The sequence below is a fragment of the Hemitrygon akajei genome, unplaced genomic scaffold (genome assembly GCF_048418815.1).
Source record: "Hemitrygon akajei unplaced genomic scaffold, sHemAka1.3 Scf000068, whole genome shotgun sequence".
In the NCBI taxonomy this organism is placed as follows: domain Eukaryota; kingdom Metazoa; phylum Chordata; class Chondrichthyes; order Myliobatiformes; family Dasyatidae; genus Hemitrygon; species Hemitrygon akajei.
The window spans coordinates 777,169-799,915 of NW_027331954.1; the positions used below are offsets into that span (position 1 = coordinate 777,169).

Here is a 22,747-nt window from a genome sequence, read left to right on the forward strand (position 1 = left end):
CCAAGCGTTCTCATCCATCTCAGCAAAAGTCCTTCCCAGTTCTTGCAGAGACGCGTCCCACAAGTCTTCGATTTGTAATTGTTTTACAGCTTCACTCTCCACAGAAGCTGTTAACCTCTCGCCTTCATTTCCGATATGCAGGGCGAAATGCGTGTTTGTCTGTATATGACTTTGCTTACAAATCGGACATTCATTCCGTTCTGAAACACAACTCAAAAGTTGTCCGGATGGCCGAGTGCTCTAAGGCGCCAGACTCAAGGAATGAAAGTATTTCCAACAAAATGGAGTGTTCTGGTCTCCATCTGGGGTCGTGGGTTCGAATCCCACTCCTGACATAATTTGTCTATAAGCATTCAATAGAGGTGATGTTATTACTGCAAAAAAAAACAAAAACACCTGGGGTGTTGAGGTGGATTAGAAAACTGGTTGGAAGATAAGGTTTTGTTTTTTTGACACTGTACATCGCATTACAACAGATCAATGTATACCGAATTCTGGGTAAGTGATTTCTTCAGAAACAATTTCACAGTGAAGAATCTCGGCCCAAAACGCCGACTGTTTACGTTTTTCCACAGATGCTGCCTGGTCTACTGAGCTCCTCCTGGCATACTCAGCTAATCAATACAGAATAGCTTTTAAAATGAAATGACTGGTTGTCAGAATGTTCAATGGATGAGCACGTGAGTGTACATTATCACCTTTTGATGAAATTTCATATGATATAAACATGATTTCGGAAGTTATAAGAATAAAATCTGGACAATATAAACACATTAATCCACATTAAAAATAGCAAGAACAAAACTCAACGTTAAAGTGCATTATTTATCCGAGTATCTATAAACGAAACAATTTGAATTTTGGCATTAACCCAATTCCTCCGACATCCAAAAATCCACGAGCACTCCCAATTCCGTATGCTCACCCAAATGGGTGCGCACTCCGTATCCGACAACACCTCTCACTTACAGATTAAGTTATCAGAGAGGAGAAATAATTTCAAATAGCTCGCAAAGTAACAACCTCCAAATTAAAAATCACAGCAAGAGCAGAGTAGAAAAATGAAAGTGTATTTATTAATAATATACCTGTCAATGAAACAACCTTGATGTTTATCAGGATCCGAAATCCAAAGACACCCCCAAATCCGGGAGCACTCTAAGATCGTGTACACCACCAAACCTGTTGACACACACATGGGAATTTGATTTTCCCAAAGGAACAATCACTTTAGAGTGGCAGCATTCACCTCAAAGAAATCGCGAGAACATAGTGCAGGTATTTAAAGGCACTATAAATAAAATGACTTTGAGCTTCAGCACAACCCCAAATCGACCGACACCAACAAATTTATGTGCACCCATATGCGCCGACATGCACCTAAACCTGTCCTCATCCCCAGTCCTCAGGGGACTGTATAGTCTGAATGAGGTGGGGAGATGCATTCGAAGATCACAATGACAAAACAGCTGCTTAACATAATAAATCAAGTTGACAGAGTATAAATGCTGGCAGTAAGAAAATGAATGAACTAATGTTCAGAGCTCCCGCCACACCATGCAACTCACACCCTCCATTCTACTCTCTGAATCCACTCCAAATCCACACTGACGTCTAAGTACCAGTGCATCCATATTGCTTGTGCAACCTCCCAGTCAGAAAGCACCATCAAATACGTATGTGGTTCCAAATCATTGTGCACACGTATTCGCCGAAACTCTCCTAAAGAGAGTACCCCCAAATCCGCTGTTTTCACTAAATCTGTTCGCCGAAGCAGCCCTAAATCTGCGCAATCCCAAAATCGGTGCGCACCCCAAAACGGCTGACACACCAGATGCATGATGGATGCCAGCAAGCATTTCAATCAATTCAGAAGATGACCGTCTCGAGGTTAGGAAGCCACATGTGCGCCAAAATCCTTTTGCAGATCGGTGACACACCCAAATCTGCGTATCAACGCAAATCCGTGTGCAGCCCCATATTCAGGACTACACCTCGAACTGTAAGCAGATCACTAAATTCCGTCCGCACCCCCAAATCTGCGCACATCCCATATACGAGAGCGTCTCAGATCCGCTGACAATCCTACAGGCATATGAGATGATCCAGACGGATAATCAATGCAAACACAAAATGGCTGTCTTAACAGTAAAAAGCACCACGTATCCCAAGACTCTAAGTACGTCACCAAATCGATATGCAAAACTTGGAGACTCGCCAACTACCCAAAATCTGCTATCGCCAAAAAGGTGCGCACCCCTATATCGGAGCGCTCCCCTAAATCAGTTTGCAACCCTTTATTAGAGAACGCTCCGAAATCCATGCACAACCGCAGATCCATATGAACCACAGGTGTGCAACCCATATTCGACGACAGAAAGTAAAATTCCGCAATCGCCAATTCAGTGCGCACCCTAAACCTGCGGACTCCACCACGGGTAAATCAGATTTTCCCGGAGCAACAGTCAATAAAAACAATTGAGAAAAAGGCAGCCAGACGCAAATTTTGATCCGCCAACTCACACAAATCTATGTGTATCCCATCAGCGCACATCACCATGTGCATCGTCAAATTGGTGCGCATCACCAAATCTATCGTCAAATTGGTGCACCAAATCATCGTCAAATTGGTGCACATCACCATGTGCATCGTCCATGTGCATCGTCAAATTGGTGCGTATCACCAAATCTATGCGCAGCCCTAACACGCTGACACCCGGGGCTCGTTGTACACAGATTTTGTCATCTTGTGAACGTCTAAAATTATTATTTTGCGATAATCTAATTAACGTGTTTTGAAGTTGTGGGGATGCATTTGCATTTGGAGATGCACACGGATTTCTCACTCATTTTGGGTGTCTGCGGTTTGGAGGTGTGCCGATTCTCAAAGTTGTTTCATATAGATCACGTGAATAATGAAGTTAATTTGATACTTGACATGAAGTATTTTAAATGATACTTCCTCTGGGATAATCTAATGTGCGGATGGGTTTCTCACAGGGTATGATATTCGCATGGATTTTGGGGTGCGCTCCTAGTGAGGTGGTGCACATATTTGAAGTGTACATGGATGAGATTGTGTACATGGAAACGGATTTAGGGTGAGATAAAGATTTGGGCGTGTTGGCGGATCTGAAGTTGCACATGAATTTTGAGCTTTGTGCGGATTCTAAAGTCGTGGCATCCACTTTCTGAATTTTTGAAAGGACTCTAAACTGCAAGTTTGGATGTTAGCGGATTTATGTACAATAGACAATAAACAATAGGTGCAGAAGTAGACCATTTGGCCCTTCGAGCCTGCACCGCCATTTTGAGATCATGGCTGATCATCTACTATCAATACCCGGTTCCTGCCTTGTCTCCACATCCCTTGATTCCCCTATCCATAAGATACCTATCTAGCTCCTTCTTGAAAGCATCCAGAGAATTGGGCTCCACTACCTTCCGAGGCAGTGCATTCCAGACCCCCACAATTCTCCGGGAGAAGAAGTTTTTCCTTAACTCAGTCCTAAATGACCTACCCCTTATTCTCAAACCATGCTCTCTGGAGCTCGACTCTCCCAGCATCTGGAACATATTTCCTGCCTCTATCTTGTCCAATCCCTTAATAATCTTATATGTTGCAATCAGATCCCCTCTCAATCTCCTTAATTCCAGCGTGTACAAGCCCAGTCTCTCTAATCCCTCTGCGTAATACAGTCCAGACATCGCAGGAATTAACCTCGTGAATCTACGCTGCACTTCCTCTACAGCCAGGATGTCCTTCCTTAACCCTGGAGACCAAAACTGTACACAATACTCCGGGTGTGGTCTCACCAGGGATCTGTACAAATGCAAGAGCATTTGCTCTTTGCTCTTGTACTCAATTCCCTTGATAATAAAGGGCAACATTCCATTAGCCTTCTTCACTGCCTGCGGCACTTGCTCATTCACCTTCCGTGACTGATGAACTAGGAATCCTGGATCTCTTTGTATCTCTTCTCCCTTACCTAACTCTACATCATTCAGATAATAATCTGCCTTCCTGTTCTTACTCCCAAATTGGATAACCTCACACTTATTCACATTAAACGTCATCTGCCAAGTATCTGCCCACTCATCCAACCTATCCAAGTCACCCTGAATTCTCCTAACATCCTCTTCACATGTCACACTGTCACCCAGCTTAGTATCATCAGCAAATTTGCTGATGTTATTCTCAATGCCTTCATCTAAATCGTTGACGTAAATTGTAAACAGCTGTGGTCCCAATACCGAGCCCTGCGGCACCCCACTAGTCACCACCTGCCATTCCGAGAAATACCCATTTACCGCTACACTTTGCTTTCTATCTGACAACCAGTTTTCTATCCATGTCAATGTCTTCCCCCCGATGCCATGAGCTTTGATTTTACCCTGCAATCTCCTATGTGGGAACTTATCAAATGCCTTCTGAAAATCGAGGTACACTACATCCACTGCATCTCCCCCGTCTATCTTCCTGGTTACATCCTCGGAAAACTCCAACAGATTAGTCAAGCATGATTTACCCTTGGTAAATCCATGCTGGCTCGGCCCAATACAATCACTGCTATCTAGATATGACACTATTTCATCCTTAATAATGGACTCTAGCATGTTCCCCACCACCGATGTCAGGCTGAGAGGTCGATAGTTTTCTGTTTTCTCCCTCCCTCCTTTCTTAAAAAGTGGGATAACATTAGCCATTCTCCAATCCTCAGGAACTGATCCTGAATCTAAGGAACATTGGAAAATGATTACCAATGCATCCGCAATTTCCAGGGCCAGCTCCTTTAGTACCCTAGGATGCAGACCATCTGGACCTGGGGATTTTTCAGCCTTCAGTCCCATCAGTCTTCTCATCACCGTTTCCTTTCTAATGTCAATCTGTTTCATTTCCTCTGTTACTCTATGTCCTTGGCCCATCCATACATCTGGGAGACTGCTGGTGTCTTCCTTAGTGAAAACAGATCTAAAGTACTCATTAAATTATTCTGCCGTTTCTGTGTTTCCCATAACAATTTCACCCAATTCATTCTTCAAGGGCCAAACATTGATAGATAGATAGATAGATAGATAGATAGATAGATAGATAGATAGATAGATAGATAGATAGATAGATAGATAGATAGATAGATAGATAGATAGATAGATAGATAGATACTTTATTCATCCCCATGGGGAAATTCAACTTTTTTTCCAATGTCCCATACACTTGTTGTAGCAAAGCTAATTACATACAATACTTAACTCAGTAAAAAAATATGATATGCATCTAAATCACTATCTCAAAAAGCATTAATAATAGCTTTTAAAAAGTTCTTAAGTCCTGGCGGTAGAATTGTAAAGCCTAATGGCATTGGGGAGTATTGACCTCTTCATCCTGTCTGAGGAGCATTGCATCGATAGTAACCTGTCGCTGAAACTGCTTCTCTGTCTCTTGTTCTTAACTGTCTTCTTTCTCTTCACATACCTAAAAAAGCTTTTGCTATCTTCCCTTTATATTCCTGGCTAGCTTGCGTTCGGACCTCATTTTTTCACCCCGTATTGCCTTTTTAGTTAAGTTCTGTTGTTCCTTAAAAACTTCCCAATCATCTGTCCTCCCACTCACCTTAGCTCTGTCATACTTCCTTTTTTAATGCTATGCAAACTCTGACTTCCTTTGTCAACCACTGTGGCACCTTTCCCCCCTTTGAATCCTTCCTTCTCAGGGGTATGAACTGATTTTGCACCTTGTGCATTATTCCCAAGAGTCCCTGGGTGCGCACTGAATTGGGTCGCGCGGATATTGGACAGTGTCGGAGAATAAGGGGTGCACACTGCTATGGTGTGAGTTTGGATTTGGGAATGCACACGGATTTAAAGTTGAGTCCTCAAATAAAGTTAAGTCCTCAGTTGAGCACTGATTTCAGGTGTGCGTAGATTTAGGGTTTGGCGGAAAATATGCACAAGGATTTGGGGATACGCGCCAATTTAGGGATCTGTAGTTAATTAGGGGACGTAATTAGATGTGATGTTCGTATATTCCGGGGGCTCTTTGCTTACTAATCAACAGTTGCAATCGTAATTTCGGGTTGTGCGAATTTTAAATGTCAAAACAACCATTTTCTGAACTGTTGGACATGATTTCTGCTTTGAAATTATCTATTATGTATATGGGGTGTCAGTGTGTTTGGAGTGTGCACTGATTTGGTGATGTGCACATCTTTTGTGGATTCGTGGCGGGCAGTTTTGATTTATCAGTGCAAAGACTCTGCCAAAGTAAATTCCGAAAGTCCGGAGCGCTGTGCAACTTTACAGACTATTGGTCTAATTCATAATCAATGCTGTAACATACTTTAAATTTACATTTAAAGGTACTGAGCTGTGCTTTTAGAAATTGCTGCAAGTTTGAAGGGAATGCGAGAAAAGAACCGCTGGTGAGATTTCAGGAAGAAACTCAGACATCACTCGAAATTTAGTCTCAAACATGGCCGTGCACACGTATTTGGAGATATACATAGATCTGGGTGTGTTGGCCGATCAGGATTTGCACCCGAAAGTGTTGAGTGCGGATTGTTAACGTCGAGTCTGCCAATTTCCCAACTGTTTCGAATGTATCTTGCTTGGGAAAATCCCATGGACATGTGGGGGTGTCAGCGGGTTTAGGATGCGCGCTGCAGAAATTAGGCGTGTCAGCGAAAATGGGTTGCACAGAGTCTCGGGGTGCACACGGATGCACACGGATTTTGGGGTTTGTTCTTGAATATGTGGATGCGCTCGTATTTGGGGATAGCATATCTGGGGGTGTGTCGGCGAATATGGAGTCGCCACATTTCTTTGGGTGTATCTGCGAGTTCATAAGGATTTGGGTTGATCTGTGTGTGTCGGTGGATTTGGTGATGTGCTCACGACCTTTGGGATGCGTGGGGCTTTTAGCGTCAATGCAGCCATTTTGTGTTTGAAATGATTCTTCGTCTGGGTCATCAAATGTGCGTCCTTACTTGGGGAAGTGCGCAGATTTTGGGACTCACACGCATTTTCGAGATACGTGCATACTGCTGCTGAGTATGAGGGTGCACATGAATTTGACCATCGTTGACCATGATGATAATGTTGTTGTATTTGGAGCCTTAACACTGGCCAGTGTGATAATATAACAACGTGTCCCGGTCATTCACAGCAATGCATTCCTAAGACACCCATACTGTAACTTCCTCTCCTGTGCATACAATTCAACTGGAGATTTACCCAACTCCTTGAGTCGGCTGAATGCAATCAGCTCGATCAAAGGTATATGCAGTCTTGTATGCTGTACATTACTGCCCCATATAACTGAATACTTAACAAAACGGGTGCGGGGGGTGGTGTTTAGTCCAAATGCTGGAGAAACTTCTCAGGCCAGGCAGCATTTATGGAAAAGAACGCAGTCGACGTTTCGGGCCGAAGCCCCTCAGCAGGACTGGAGGGGAAAAAAGCAGAGGAGTAGATTTGAAAGATAGTGTGAGGGGAAAGAGAAACCCCAGACGACAGGTGAAACTTGGAGGTGGAAGGATGAAGCAAAGTGCTAGGAAGTTGATTGCTGAAAGAGACAGAAAGCTATGGAAGAATGAAAGAAAAATGGGGTAAGGGGAGCTGGACCATAGTGAGGCTATAGCGGACAAGGAGATATTAAGTGAGAGGGACAAAGGGGTGGAAATGGTGAAGGAGAGGTTTGAGAAAGCAATGTTCATGCCATCAGGTTGGAAGCGAACCAAACGGATTATAAGCTGTTGTTCCTCGCACCTAAGTGTGACCTTATCGTGACAGTGGAGGATCTCATGAATGGACATATCGGAATGGGAATGGGAAGTGGAATTAAAATGGGTGACCACTTGGAGATACCGCCTGTTCGGCGGATGGAGTGTAGATGCACAAACCCCCAATCGGTTTGCATCCCTTTAACTGAGAAGAAACCCTTAAGTCCTGCGCAATTTCCAATTCTGTTCACATCTCAAACCCATGTGCACCCCAAATACGCACACATCCTCAAGAAAGAGCACACCCAAAATCCACCTGTGCATCAAACCCGCTGGGAACCTCAAATGCGTTTTAAGTATCCCAGAAAATAATCATTTCGAGTAGTACACATGATGGCTTCGTAAATTATTGTGCTTCGCAAATTTGTAGCGGACGTCCTAAATCTGCTCTATCCCCCAATCGGCGCGCACCCTAATCACTCTGACACGCCCCAATGCATAATCTCAGAATGAGAATCATTTTAAAGAATTCAGAAAATGACTGTCTCGACGTTAAAAATTCACATATACCCCAGAATTCATTTGGAGATCAACCACTACACAAAAGTATGGTTGTACAGCAAATCTGCGTGGAGCCACATATTCAACCTTGCACCCCTATACCGGCGCAATCCCAATTTCAGTCTGACCACAAGCCCGTTGACATGCACACATGCACATTAGATTTTCCCAGAGCAAGGATAACTTCAAACAGATCACCAAATTGCTGCCGCCACCATAAAGTAACAAGAATACTGTGGAACATTAAAAGTATATCTATTATGAAAGTATCTGTAAATGATGCAAAATTTAGACAAGTCACAACTCCAAATCCGCAGACACCAAAACTCTGTGAGATCTCAGAATTCCGAAAACATCCCCATAAATCGGCGCAATCCCTAAATCAGTGCGCACCTAAAACACGCTGACACTTCCAAATGCATAATGGATTATTTCAGAGCAGGAATCATTTCAACCAGTTCAGAAAATGTCTGAATCGACATTAAAAAATCCTGACAAATGCCCCAAAATTGTTTACAGATCGGCAGACACACTGAAATTTGCTTCTCACCACAAAGCCCTGTTTACCCTCATACTCAACAGTACACACCTAAATATGCACAGATCACGAAAATCTGCGAAAGCTCCATAACCTTCGCAGATCTCTAAATAAGAGCGCACCCCAAAGTGCATGTACACCTCAACCCAGATATTGGATGATCCAGGCACAGGATGGTTTCAAACACGAGATGGCTGCCTTGACAGCAAAAACCCCAGGCATCTCAAAATCCATGAGGAGACCACCACATCCGTAGAAATACCAAGATCACAACCAACCCGCCTGAACACCCAGATACACCCACAAAAACGTGGATATGGGGTGCTCACGTACTTGGGGATAACATGTTTGGGGGTGTGTGCATGGGTGCATTGATTAATATAATTGTGTAAAATGTAAATTGAAGAAAACATGAAGATAATCACAAAAGATGATTCAGTGCCAGATTTATGGACGAAATTTGTAAAAGTGTATGAACCTTACGTTCTCACACTGTAGCAGAGACAGACAGGTAGAGGATGAATTATTTAACCAGACTGCCCATTACTTGGCAGCCTGAAATATTTCTTCACAACTTTCGTCTGACCTCAGTCAGCTTTGACATGCTCAGAAAATTCTCTTACATCAGCAACATCACGCACACAATTCTCAGCAGAGATGTTCCTGTTCTCATTGGGTGTTGCCTTGGACGTCGCATTCTGCAGATTTTCTTCAGTTTCTTCAACAGTAACATGGTCATTTCACCGTTGTCACCGACCTTGTTCTCTGTTTCGTAACTCTGCTGGTGTGTGTGTGTGTGTGTGTGTGTGTGTGTGTGTGTGTGTGTGTGTGTGTGTGTGTGTGTGTGTGTGTGTGTGTGTGTGTGTGTGTGTGTGTGTGTGTGTGTGTGTGTGTGTGTGTGTGTGTGTGTGTGTGTGTGTGTGTGCAATCAGCGTCCGGATTTACTAATTTCATCCAACGTGACGCGAAGGCAGGGGTAAAAATAAAAAGACTGCTTAGGGGTAGGGGTGATAACCCGGCTTTAGTTTTCCTCTGCCGCTTAAATTAGGAATTAATATAGGAATCATTTTGACTTCATTTTACAGGGCAAAATCCTCTTCTGTCTCTGGATGACATGCGCCCTCTCTTGACACTTTCACTAAATGCGACAATGAACTGGAAATATTGCAGGATCCCCTCAAACTGCTGAATTAGTTGCTGCTCTGTATTTTCTGTTCTCGCTTTTCTCTGCCTCTGTTCCAGCGAACTTGATGACGATTGCAAGCCTGTATCGGGGAAAGTGCGGTCTCTCCAAATGTGTCACTCGCTACCTGGTGGGAATGGCAGTGGCCGATATCCTGGTCGTTATCTCCGATCCGCTGCTGAGGTGGACTGCTTGGTATTATTTCCCCAGTCATTCCTGATCATAACTCCTATGTGTAAACTCCTTTTCTGGTTGATTTTTTGCGAGAAAAGCGACCTCTGTCTGTCTGACTGTCGCTTTCACCGTCGGTCGATTTGTGGCTATTTGCTGTGACAAGCTGAAAATAAAATATTGCACAGAGAGAACGGCGGTTGTGGTTATCGGAACAGTGAGTGTGCTGGCCTGTTTGGAGAGTGTTCCCTGGGAATTTGCATCGGAACATAAGGTAATAATTAATAGTGTTCCCTGGTATTGTGTTCTTACACCGAGCTATAGAAACTCTCTCTCATGGGCTGAGTTTGCGATTCTTCACCGCATTTGTACACCTTATGTCCCATTTTTTCTGATTTTGTTGTTCAATATTTTAACTGTCAACCGGATTCTAGCGGCTAGTCAAGCCCGCAGTGCGCTCCGGAGACAAAAGAGTGCAGAGAATGAGCAGGACCGGGAGATGAAGAACCGACGGAAATCTATCGTGTTGCTCTTCAGCATTACCGGTAGCTTCATATTGTTGTGGGTAACACAAGTAATATTTTATATCTATCAAACGATTTCAAAGAGTGTTGCTTATTCTGTTACTGAACCCCCCCCCGTCTTAAATCACAGAAACGACATACAGAATGCTGCAGATTCTCAGTTCCTGTTCTAATACATTCATTTATGTCCTGACCCAGAGCAAATTCCGGGAGGAACTAAGGAATGCGGTGCGATACCCGTGGAATCCTGTGTTGAAGCTCATGAAACGTCAGAAATGAATGACATGAAGATTTATAATTCGGCTGTCTTCTTGCTCCCTATTCTGCAACCCGCCTTGTGTATACAATGAAACAATGTGATGATCACAGTTACAAAACAAACAGCGCACCCGAGATCAGAGTCTTGATAAAGAGTGTCAACCCGAGAGGTTGACTCTTTACAAATTTACACCGAAATCACCTTTGCACTCACTCACCTCCCACCTTTATAATTTTCAGGCGAACCTGTCACCCTCAGTCTTCTGGTTCTGACAAAACTACCTGATCCTGGTGCATGTTTTCGTCAGTACCAACCACTCCTGCTCCCGTAATAACTCGCGCTTTCCTTCACTCTTGCACTCTTGTTGCCTCTTTTTTCTTTAACTGTAGGTTATTCAACTATCTTCCAGCAACAGAAGTTTTACTGTTTTACAGATTAAGATGGAACAAAATTGCTTTAACTTTTAACTGCAAGAGAGAGAAAAATAAATATAGGAGAGTAGAGTGATAGAAAGAGAGAAAGAGGAGGGTTGTAAAGGAGATACCTGAGAGAGGGGAAAAGAGGAAGAGGCATTGCGAGAGACAGCTTGGGAGAGAGAGCGCGAGAGGAAGAGCGACAGAGACAGAGAGAGGGAGAATGAGATCAGGAAGCTCGTATGGTGATATTCTGAGACGTGTTGATACTACGGAGGATGTGGTGTTCGATCAAGGAGCATAACTGTGGGGACACGGACCACATGCAGGCACATATGCAGCTTAAATTATCATCGACAGCACACACACAGTGAGCTGGGGAAGGGTGGGGAGGTCTATTCCTGTACTGTACTGTTTAATGTATATTGTTCAATTATTTGAAGCCCAGTCTGCATGTCATGAAATTGTTATTTCGACTCTGACTGTCGTTTTCATCTGAGACATTCCTGCATGGGTGCTGGGAACAGCCAATTAGAGTGTTCAGAGCTAGGGTGGGCAGATCCTCCGGGAGAATTAACCTGCCGAGCTGCAGGAACGGGACAGTGGGCACGATATACAAGATTAGTTTGTGTAACAAGAACACACTTCTCTAAACGCAATGGCACTGCAAACAAGCAGACAGAGGTGCCAAAGCACAGCTCTGGCCAGTGTTTGTACAGGTCAGCACAAGAGTCTAATACAAGTGCCGAGATTGATCAAAATATAACATTGATAATGCAGAGCTGGTTTGTACTGTAAACTCTGATCGATAAACATCGCCAGCTCTGGATTGTTGGGGCACCAAAATGGAGGAACACGAATTCCAGTAAACGCAACACTGCTCTGTGAAGACTCATATTTACTGTAGAGTAAAGACACGAACAACCTCACATTTCACTGTGCATTCAGAGCCGATCATTCTCAGCGCGCTGAGTACACCGGCCACCTGCAACACTACAGGAACACAGACCTGTGCAAACCAGCTCTGAACTGTATGTACACTGACCAGTGTAGCTCCAGCACGGCACCGCAGGGAGGTGGATAACCAGAAAGCAAACTCTGTTGCTACTCAGCGTGTTGAGAAAGAGGAGGGTGTAACCATCATATAAACATGTCGTGCATACGAGCCTGTACGAGAACATACAGCAGCTGGTTGCCTGGATAATGAACTTTACAATATCCAGATTTTCAAAACCAGGACACAGACCTATACAACTCTGAACACTGTGAATTGACCACATAGACCTTTGCACACTCAGCACTGTACTCCACCCTGTGCGACACTGACACTGGAATTCATCGACACTATCAATCACCTACCTCCCTCTGGGCAGCTTTCGAGATGTAACGCAGAGTTCATGGGGGGAGGGGGGGGGGTTCCTGAGATGTTATGTGCTTCAATTTCCAAAGATTTTTGAGATGCTAGCAGGAGAGAAATAAATACATGCAACCAGCTTATGGAAATTGTAAGAACACCAGAGTAGTTTGCAGCTCGGCTATAATTACCTAAATATTGACTGGAATTGTTAGTGTAGAGGCCCAGAGGAACAGCATTTGTTAGCAGTGTTTTGGAAAGGTTTACCAGCATTTACAACCTGTACTATCTCAGTTCGTGCAGATTAGTGATGTCATCCAAAACTCATATTAACATCTACGGTGTATACTGGAGAATATCTGACAGACCGCATCGTGATCTGGTACGGAAGCACAAGTCTCTTATACCGACTGAACTGCCCGCTCCATTTTTCCATGGTGATAACCGGGTTCCTTTCTCGTCCTAGTACGATAAAACCCTAAAGAGCAGCCAGTGTTTCACGCGCCATAGTTTAACTTACCTTTCTTAGCCCCACAACCTCCATCTTGAAAATGGACACATTTACTCTTGACCTAAAGTCCGAGGGTGATCGTTATCTTGATTCTCCTTCACTGCACGAGTCTATTTGTTTCTGTTTCAGACCTTGAACTAACACTTGTCACGTGACGTACACTGACGAAAACGAATCATAAATTACCAAATGCCTATGGCCGATCCATGGAATGGAATGAACTGGAGACGTTAGTTTCAAGCTGTAATGGCAGGCGAATCACGTCTGAAAATGCGCGAGTGCTCTTCCAGGTTGAACAGCTATTGTCGAACGAGGCTGTGCCATAAAAGCAGATGAAATACTGACAAATGGTCATCGACAGGCAAACAGGGGTCACTATTGAGGTCATTACCTTCCATGGATGAGTTGGGTTGGGATATTGACAAAGAATGAATGGGTTCTTATCTGCTGATGTAGAGAAGGGGAAGGGAATGGGATTTCAAATATGAATGAAGGTAGGGAACGGGTAGAGTAATGTGCATTTCAACACATTCCGAATACCTGCCTTCACGAACTGGAAAGGTCATGATGCAGTGACATAGAATTATCGTTTAATCAAAGTATCATAATGTTTGGATGTGATTGCACTGAAACCGCTGCAGAAAGGCTTCACCAGGAAGTTGCCGAACATGAAACATTTCAGATGTCAGGGAGAATCTAGCATTCAATTCTTGAAATGGAGGAAGAAGAAGACGTTTAAAAGGAAGTTTAAAAAAATATTAGAGACATACTGTTGTTCATTAGTGTTAACTACTTCTCCATATCAGTGGTATCTAATATGAAGTTATAGTTTTTTTTGGAACTGTAAGTTTTAACTGACGTTAGCGGAAGGTGTTGAGTTCCCTCAGATGTAGGCATTTGTCGCAGCGATTTCGTCACCAATGCTGCATTTTCATTGTTCACAAAACTGTCGCTTCCACATTAGAACAAAGAATCACCGGGCTTGGGTGCACAGTCTCCGGAATACTTGTGTACGGACCACATGGTTGATGCTGCGTTTTCTGGTGAAACTCATTCCAGTGACCTCACAACTATTTTCCCCGCCTCCGGCATTCTCCACTGGCATCGCGAGGCAGAGCAAAGAGGACATCTGATCATCAACCATGACCGGCTTGCAAGGATTCGGGATGAACTGCGATGTCTTTTGTTCTTGCACCGGCTGAGCTGCCCTCTCGCTGCTTCTATGACGATGCCGTGCCCCTTTCTCGCATCTGATTCAGCCACGCTGAGTAAGAATATCCATCCCAAAGAATCTCCATCCTCCAGTAAGAATCTCCATTACAGAGTAAGAATCTTCATCCCTGAGTAATTAGCAGCAATGTATTTTTCGTCTGCATAACAGTCTATGTGTTTCTTTCTTTCTTTTTTCTTTCTTTCTTTCTTTCTTTCTTTCTTTCTTTCTTTCTTTCTTTCTTTCTTTCTTTCTTTCTTTCTTTCTTTCTTTCATTTTTTCTATCTATTCATCTATCTGGCTGGCTGTCCTCTCCTGTCTGTTTTTGTCCGTTTGTCACTCTCAGTTATTGCGAATTTGACCCAGCAGAATTCACAAGGAGAGTATCAATGAGAAGCACTTTTGGAGTTTGTGAAATGATTATTTTCTCAGTCTTACTGGACCGATTTTCAAAGGCAGACTGAATGTCATGAGCCATTAGCTAGAGTGTCGGTAACTAGCAATCTCTCACTTGGTGGCCCAGATTTAACGGCGTTGATGGCATATTATTGGAGGGACCTAGAGCGCAAAAGGTAAGTGAAGGTTCACATGATGGCTGAAAAAATGAATCACTGATAATCAACTAAAATGAAAACTCAAGTTTCTGCCCTAATGTGGCGTCTGAACGCACAGAGTAACAACGTACAACGAAAGATTCAGGAGAGCATGAAGATTAGCATCAAGGACCCTTCAGTTCCCCACCAGAGAAAAGCTCCAGCGTCATTTTTCCAACATAACAAAGACTTGCCATCCAAGTCTGTACACTACATTTGGCCGGAGAATGGTTGGATGCTCTGTTCCTTTGAGAATCAGACTGAAATTGTTGCCTGCCACCTGCGCTAATGGGAAGTCTGCACTTAAGGTTCGCCTACTGAGTAGCGAGTGCTCACTTTTTCTCCACCATCCATAGCTCTCTGCTTACATCGGCGTGGTCATAAGGCTCCCCATCTCCCCATCTCCCCTTCCGTTAGAGTAGCAGCACCTCCCACCCACCCCCCCATACCAGACTGTGATGCAGCCTGTCAGAATGCTCTCCAGAAGTTTGCTTGTTTGTTTTTTTGGAGTTTATTCGTTAATCTCCTAATGAAATACTGTATAGTCGCTGTTTTGCCTTCTTTATAACCGCATCGATTTGTTGGGACCTGCTTAAGTCCTCAGAGATCTTAACACCCATGAACTGGAAATTGCTTACTCTCTCCCCTTTTGATCCCCCGATGAATATTGGTTTCTCTCTATTTCCTGAAGTCCACAATAAGCTTTTTCGTCTTTCTGACGTTCGTTACAATGTTGCTGCTGCGACACCACTCATTGACATATTTTGCCCCAATTCGCTCTCTCGTCTCCATTTCAGATTCGACCAAAACCGTTTGCATTATCAGCAAATTTATAGGTGGCATTTGATGTGCACATTTGCTGACTCGATATGCACACGGATGTAAGGAAGATCGAGGGATATGGGCATGATAGGAGGGAGGGATTAGAGTTTGAGTGCCTTTGATTTGCTTTTTAGCTGGTTATGGCAAAACATTGTGGGCCGAACGGCCTTTCACGCGCTGTACATATTTAGGCTCTATGCTTTATGATATCTGTAAATTTCTTCTAAATTTTCTTTACATATGTAAAAATTCGCGTTTGCTTCAGTGGGCTCTAGTGGCGCAATCGATTAGCGCGCCGGTACTTATATGACAGTACACGGCGGAGAAAGGCCGAGGCTGTGAGTTCGAGCCTCACCTGGAGCACTTGTGATTTTAATGCTTGCAACGCCCAGGTGACTTGACGAATCTTCAGCTGAGCATTCCACTGAAATGTTACATTTGATTTTGTGCTTCTGAGACACCCCGCTTATTATTTGTGTTTAACTTCGAATCGATGCACCTTTGATTTTGATCTGAGAAGGCGAGTGTGAGTTTACAAGCGTTGCTGGAGATCCTCCCTTATTCACTAAAGGCATGTGCCCGCAGGGATACAGACAATCTCCCTGTTTGGTTCTTTAGTTCAACACGCGTAGCCTCACTTCCCGTTGTTGAAGGTGTCTGAGCAGATGGTTTATTTGCTGAATCAAGGCATCACTCGTACCCCACGTTCCTGTCTTCTTAGTTCAATTAACCAAATGGCGAAGCAACGAATCCTACCCTTCCTGAAACCATGCTTCAGAAACCTTCTAATTACACCTCACCTTGGTTTGTTGTGCTGTCGAATAAACTCAATATTTACTTGCTTCGGCGAATTGTTTTAGGCACACGCGAAAAAATAGATATTGATCGTAGCCTCAATGGCCGCAAATGGTATCGGGATGCTGATCTCTCTCTCTCTCTCTCTCTCTCTCTCTCTCTCTCTCTCTCTCTCTCTCTCTCTCTCTCTCTCTCTCTCTCTCTCTCTCTCTCTCTCTCTCTCTCCTCTCTCTCTCTCTCTCTCTCTCTCTCTCCTCTCTCTCTCTCTCTCTCCTCTCTCTCTCTCTCTCTCTCTCTCTCTCTCTCCCTCTCTTAACAAGAATCTGCAATCTGCATTATTTCTGGACCGAATTATAAAATAATTCTCACATGTCCCGACTCCACCAAGCCTCTGTTAAAGAGACGACACCTCCCTTGATTGTACTGACGTCCTTCCGGCTGGAGAGAGATCACTCCACCGCGACCTCAGAGCTGATCGACTTGCCGCTCCGTTCCTGAAGGCTGTGGTTACCAATATAATTTTCGTTCACAATAGATCGTTTAATTGTGATTTAATTTAATTAACTTGGTCTGGTTGCGATCCGAAGGAACAGATTGGACGGTGATCATTATGAAATATCAGTGTGATGGTGTGTCTGGTGTCAGTGCGGACTCGGTGGGACGATTGGCCGTGATTCGTTACTCCACAGCTGGCATCATCTCACAAGTAACCCTGGCTTGTAACGCGTCCTGTTGTTTATACACGTATCGGCACATGGTTCACTCACTTGCTTCAACTAACTTGTAATCTGAGGTGATGAGAACGGACGAGAGAGACAGGGTGAGAAATCTTAAACGTACTGTTAAATTTAGCACTTGAGCCGGAGCGCCACCCTGTGGAGACTGCGGGAAGCTAGAGAACCGAAGTTGTGTTAATTCCTTGCCTCATATATACAACATAGTTCAGTTAACTGTTACATGTCGCGCCTTAACCAACACCCCACAGGAAATTGTTAATACATATCTCTGTATATGGCGCATAAGTATAATACTTGTTACCGAAAACGGAAAGGAACGGTGGGCAATGCTTTGTACTTATTGCTGTACTTCAGAGCAGAGCGGGGAGGGGATGTCTGAGGTCATTGCTCAATAGCGCAGAACATTGAGCGCTTTGCAGGGTTTCTGTGGTGTAGTGGTTATCACGTTCGCTTCACACGCGAAAGGTCCCCAGTTCACTCCTGGGCAGAAACATTGTTTGGGCTTCAGTACTTCAAATGAACTTGAGACTCAATTTTTCTGTTTGTGTTCAAGTGTATTGTCATCCATGTGTAATTATAATGAACATTCGCTTTTCTATCAGTAGCGCATTGTATTTCAAACCTGGCAAAAGTAAATTAAAGAAAGAAGAATTAATAGTAATTATATTTAATTTACAGGAGAACATAAACGGATTTAAACCTAAGGACGTTCGTGGATAACGTGCACTGCGTAACGGAAGAATTAGCCTTCAAACCTATTGTCATGTATTGTCGCATGAGGATGCATTGTGGTTTCAACGGAGCTCACATCTCAGATGTTCCCATCTGGACAAACATCAGGAAGAATAACCGTGTGTTGCAACATTTCAAAATTTTAAATTGCTTTCGTTTTCCTTCCCCTGTATTCCACTCCTTCCTCGTCTCACCATACAAACACTCTGTTCATATTCTCCACCACAGTATTTTAGGTTCCAACTTTTCAGTCTGCCTCCCCCACATCTCTCTCTCTCTGACACACACACACACACACACACACACACACACACACACACACACACACACACACACACACTCACACACGCACACACACACACACACACACACACACACACACACACACACACACACACACACACACACTCACACACGCACACACACACACACACACACACACACACACACACACACACACACACACACACACACACACACACACTCACACACGCACGCATTCAATCTCTCTGCTTGTCTTTGTTTTCTCCGTCGCGAGCAGCATCACAGCCACCCCATGTCCGACACGCAAGTATTTGTTTACGCCGCGGTGGAAACGGTTGGTCACATCAACACCTAAGTCTGGTTAAAACCTTCCTGTAGAATGACGGTAATGTAGCACAAGGAAACGGGGGTACTGTGGCACTGTCTATTTTGGGACGAGGTGACTGTGGGAGATAGCATATCGGTACAGTGTTGGGATCACGGTCCTTTTCAATATATCGAAGTTTTTGTGATTTCATGTAAAATTAAATCATGGACGAAATATCCCACGCCTGCATAAATGTCAGTAACTAGCCGTGGAGGTTCTTCCGTAACTTAAACATCAGGAATAAATATTTATCTCGGAATATGCTCCGTCCCTGACTCAACGCGCAGCCCGTGTAGAGTTACTCCGAAATTAGTCCCGATCTTTCCCCGGTTACACTCTTAACTCTATCACCTTATTAAAACCTTGCTGTCTGTCATTCTAATCAAACCGGCCACAATTATATTGTTTAACATTTCAGCATAATTACCAGTGATGCTTTACTGGATCCCCACAGTGATGTGAAACGTTGGAAATGTATGCCACTGAAAAATGATCAGTGAAAATGTATCCTGGGATATCAGTGGAGTCCAGGAGAAAAGTAACACCTTGCCTTTGGACGTCAAGGAACAGATGGATGTTATATTGACAGTGATAAATTGTCCTGCTCAGCAGTCACGAGTTTGCATGTAAAATTCTCTGGCAACATTTCAGGTTTTGTGAATCTTCGGTCCGGAAATTGCGCCGCTTTTCCACCGCTTCATGTACTGTGGCATGTGAATGTTCGGGCAGCCCTGGTCAAAGATTGTGTTACTGTGAATAGCTCAGTGAGTAAAAGAGGACCTGATCTCCAAAAGTCATAAAGTTAAAGATGAATCATTCTTTTCATCATTTTAAGCACGATTAGTGTATTACTTTTTGTTTTGTACAATTTTCGAGTGAAAAAAGGGAAAAGAGCACCATGCAAGAGTTTGGGCACCTTAAAGATTTGAGATCTCAGATAACTTTTACCAAAGTCTCAGACCTTGCTTCGCTCGTCAACGCTATGGCTTGTTCATAATTATCGTTAGGAAAAGCCAGGTGATGCATATTTCAAAGCTTTATAAATACCCTGACTCCTCAAATTTTGTCCCAACAATCAGCAGCCATGCTCTTCTCTAATCAGCTGCCTAGCACTTCGAAAATTAAAATAAATGATGCCCACAAAGCAGGAGAAGGCTATAAGAAGATAGCAAAGCGTTTTCAGACAGTTGTTTTCTCAGTTCGTAGTGTAATTAAGAAATGGCAGATTCGAACTCTGGACCATTCGCCCCGTAGTCCAGCGCTGATGCCACTACGCCAACAGCCGGCGTCTTAAACACACCTCAAAATCCACAATGGACTACTTCAGGAGGCGCAAGCTGAAGGATTTGCATAGGCCCTCACAGTCACCCGACATAAACGTCATCGAAAATCTGCGGATGGACCTCAAATAGCAGTGCATGCAAGACGGTCCAAGAATCGCACAGAACTAGAAACCTTTTCCGAGGAAGAATAGTAAAAATCCTCCAAACAAGAATTGAAAGACTGTTAGCTGGCTACGGAAAGCGTTTACAAGCTGTCATACTTTCCAAAGGGGTTGTTACTAAGTACTGGCCATGCAGGGTGCCCAAACTTTTGCTTCAGGCCCGTTTTCTTTTTTTTTGTTATTTTGAAAATGTAAAAGATGAAAATAATTTCAAAAATAATCTTGCTTAAAATATTAAAGAAATGTGCAGAAATGTGCAGAAATTAAAGAAATCGTTAACATTATGCCTTTTTCGAATTCAGGTCGTCTTTTACTCGCTTAGCTATTCACAGTAACAGAAAGTTTGAACAGGGTGCCCAAGCATTTGCATGCCACTGTATCTCATGACGAGAACATACTCGGCAATGAATTTTCAGATGTAATATCATGTCGGGAATTGAATGGGTATGCACTTTGTTGAAGGCGTAGACTAAGTTCTAAACGGGAAATAAATTCAAATATGGAAGGTGCAAAGACAATTGGGAGACCCTGTGCAGGATTGCCGAAAGGGTAAACGCAGGCTGAGCTGGTAGTAAGGACGACAAATGCAATGCCAACATTCATTTGGAGAGAACCAGAGTACAAACGTGAGGCTGTAATGTTGAGTCTTTATAATGCATTGGTCAGACCGCGCCTGGAACAAGATGAACAGTCTGTGTCCCTTATCTAAGAACTGATGCCCTGGCATTGGAAACGGTCCAGACGACGGTGACGAGAATGATCCCGGAATGACAGCTTTAATGTCTGAGGATACTTTTATGGCTCTGCCCCTGTACTCGTTGAAGTTTAGAAGAAGAAGTTAGGGTTTTCATTGAAACCTATCAAATATAGAAAGGCCTAAGCAGACTGGACATGAAAAGGATGTTTCCAATTGTGGGTGAGTTTAGGGTCAAGAAAGCACAACCTCAGAATATTAGGACGCCCTTTAGAACAGGGATGAGGAGAACGTTTTGTCACCAGAAGGTTATGGATATATGGAGTTCATTGGAAGGATATCTGTGGAGCCAACTCAATTGGTATTTTTTTCTAAGCTTCATTACCTATCCAGGAAGTTCTTAAAATACCCTTTTATATCCGCCTCCACCATCGTCACCGGCAGCCCATTCCATGCACTCACAACTCTCTGCGAAAAAAAATCTCTGAACCTGACATCTCCTCTGTACCTGCTTCCAAGCACCTGAAAACTGTGCCCTCTTGTGCTAGCTATTTCATCCCTGGATAAAAGCATTTGACTATCCACATGATCAATGCCTCTCATCCTCTTATACGTCTCTATCAGGTCCCCTGTCATGCTCCGAGGCTCCAAGGAGAAAAGGCCGAGTCCACTCAACCTATTATCATAAGGCATACTCTCCCATACAGGCAACATCTTTGTAAATCTCCTCTGCATTCTTTCTATAGTTTCAGCATCCTTCGTATAATGAGGTGACCAGAACTGAGTACAGTTACACGTGCGGTCAGACGAGGATCCTTTTAAGGTGTAACTTAAACACAATCCCATTTTTAAGCGGAGATTGACAGGTTCTTGATTAGGAAGCGTGTCAAAGGTGACAGCAAGAATGCAGAAGAATGGCATTGAGAGTGACAATATATCAGCCATGATGGATGGACGGAACGGCTGAATTCTGCATCTATATTTTCTGGTATTATAGCCATATTTATTAACAAACTTTCATAGAAAAACGTTGATTTTCATTATGCTCAGCCAAGCACTGTGTGACAAAAGGTGAAAGCTCGGAATTCTAGTAAGTGATAACTTCAATATTTTATCCCCCCAGATAAGCCTGTCAGGACTAGGATGGTATTCGAATCCACGCGTGCAAAACACAATGGATTAGTAGTACCTTGCCTTAACTTCGCGGCCACCTCGTCAGGTGTGCAACCGTTTGTGTTTTATTGTTATGAGTTTCTTTCCAATCACTTGCAATACCTATTTATGTTTCACACGTTTGTTTTCATATTCCAGTTCTATTGTCCTTGGCTGCCATGGTTACCAGAATTCCTGGGCATTGATAAGGAAGGCTTTGAGCGATATGCCTCAAATACAGGAGAATCAAACTATCTTTTATAGGCCCCTCAGACGCTCTGATCGTGCTGCGTTAAAAGTATCGATCCCTTCCAGTTCAATTCAGTGAACCTGTGAGGATTTTCAGTTTTGCAATGAGCAGTGGACAGGTGTGCAAATGCCTGAGGTCCATTTTTAACTGGTTTATACTTGAAACCACTACATTATAAAATCTGCTAAAATTTCCACGAATCAGGCATTTTAAAATGGAGGTGTAAAAAGAAAGACATTTAAATATTCTTTATTAGATTGTCTTAACTTTCTTAGTTATATCCTCCACATAAACAAGGAGCAAAAATTCTTCCGTTATATATCAGTCTAAATGTACAATGCACGAATTTATAGTCATTTATAATATATATATGTACAACTCTATAGTCAATATAACATAGATATACAGCTGTGTCAGCATGAATTAACCAGTCAGATGTCCTGGTGGAAGAAGCT

At 43.4% G+C, this 22,747-nt stretch overlaps 2 non-coding genes across 2 annotated transcripts; both read left to right on the forward strand.

Moving 5' to 3' along the window:
* The first annotated feature begins 221 nt into the window (after positions 1-221).
* On the forward strand, positions 222-335 carry trnal-caa (transfer RNA leucine (anticodon CAA)). The gene is made up of 2 exons: positions 222-259; positions 301-335. It is a non-coding gene; the product is annotated as a tRNA-Leu (tRNA).
* A 17,474-nt stretch (positions 336-17,809) lies between these two features.
* On the forward strand, positions 17,810-17,882 carry trnav-cac (transfer RNA valine (anticodon CAC)). Its single transcript has one exon. It is a non-coding gene; the product is annotated as a tRNA-Val (tRNA).
* The last annotated feature ends 4,865 nt before the right edge of the window (positions 17,883-22,747 follow it).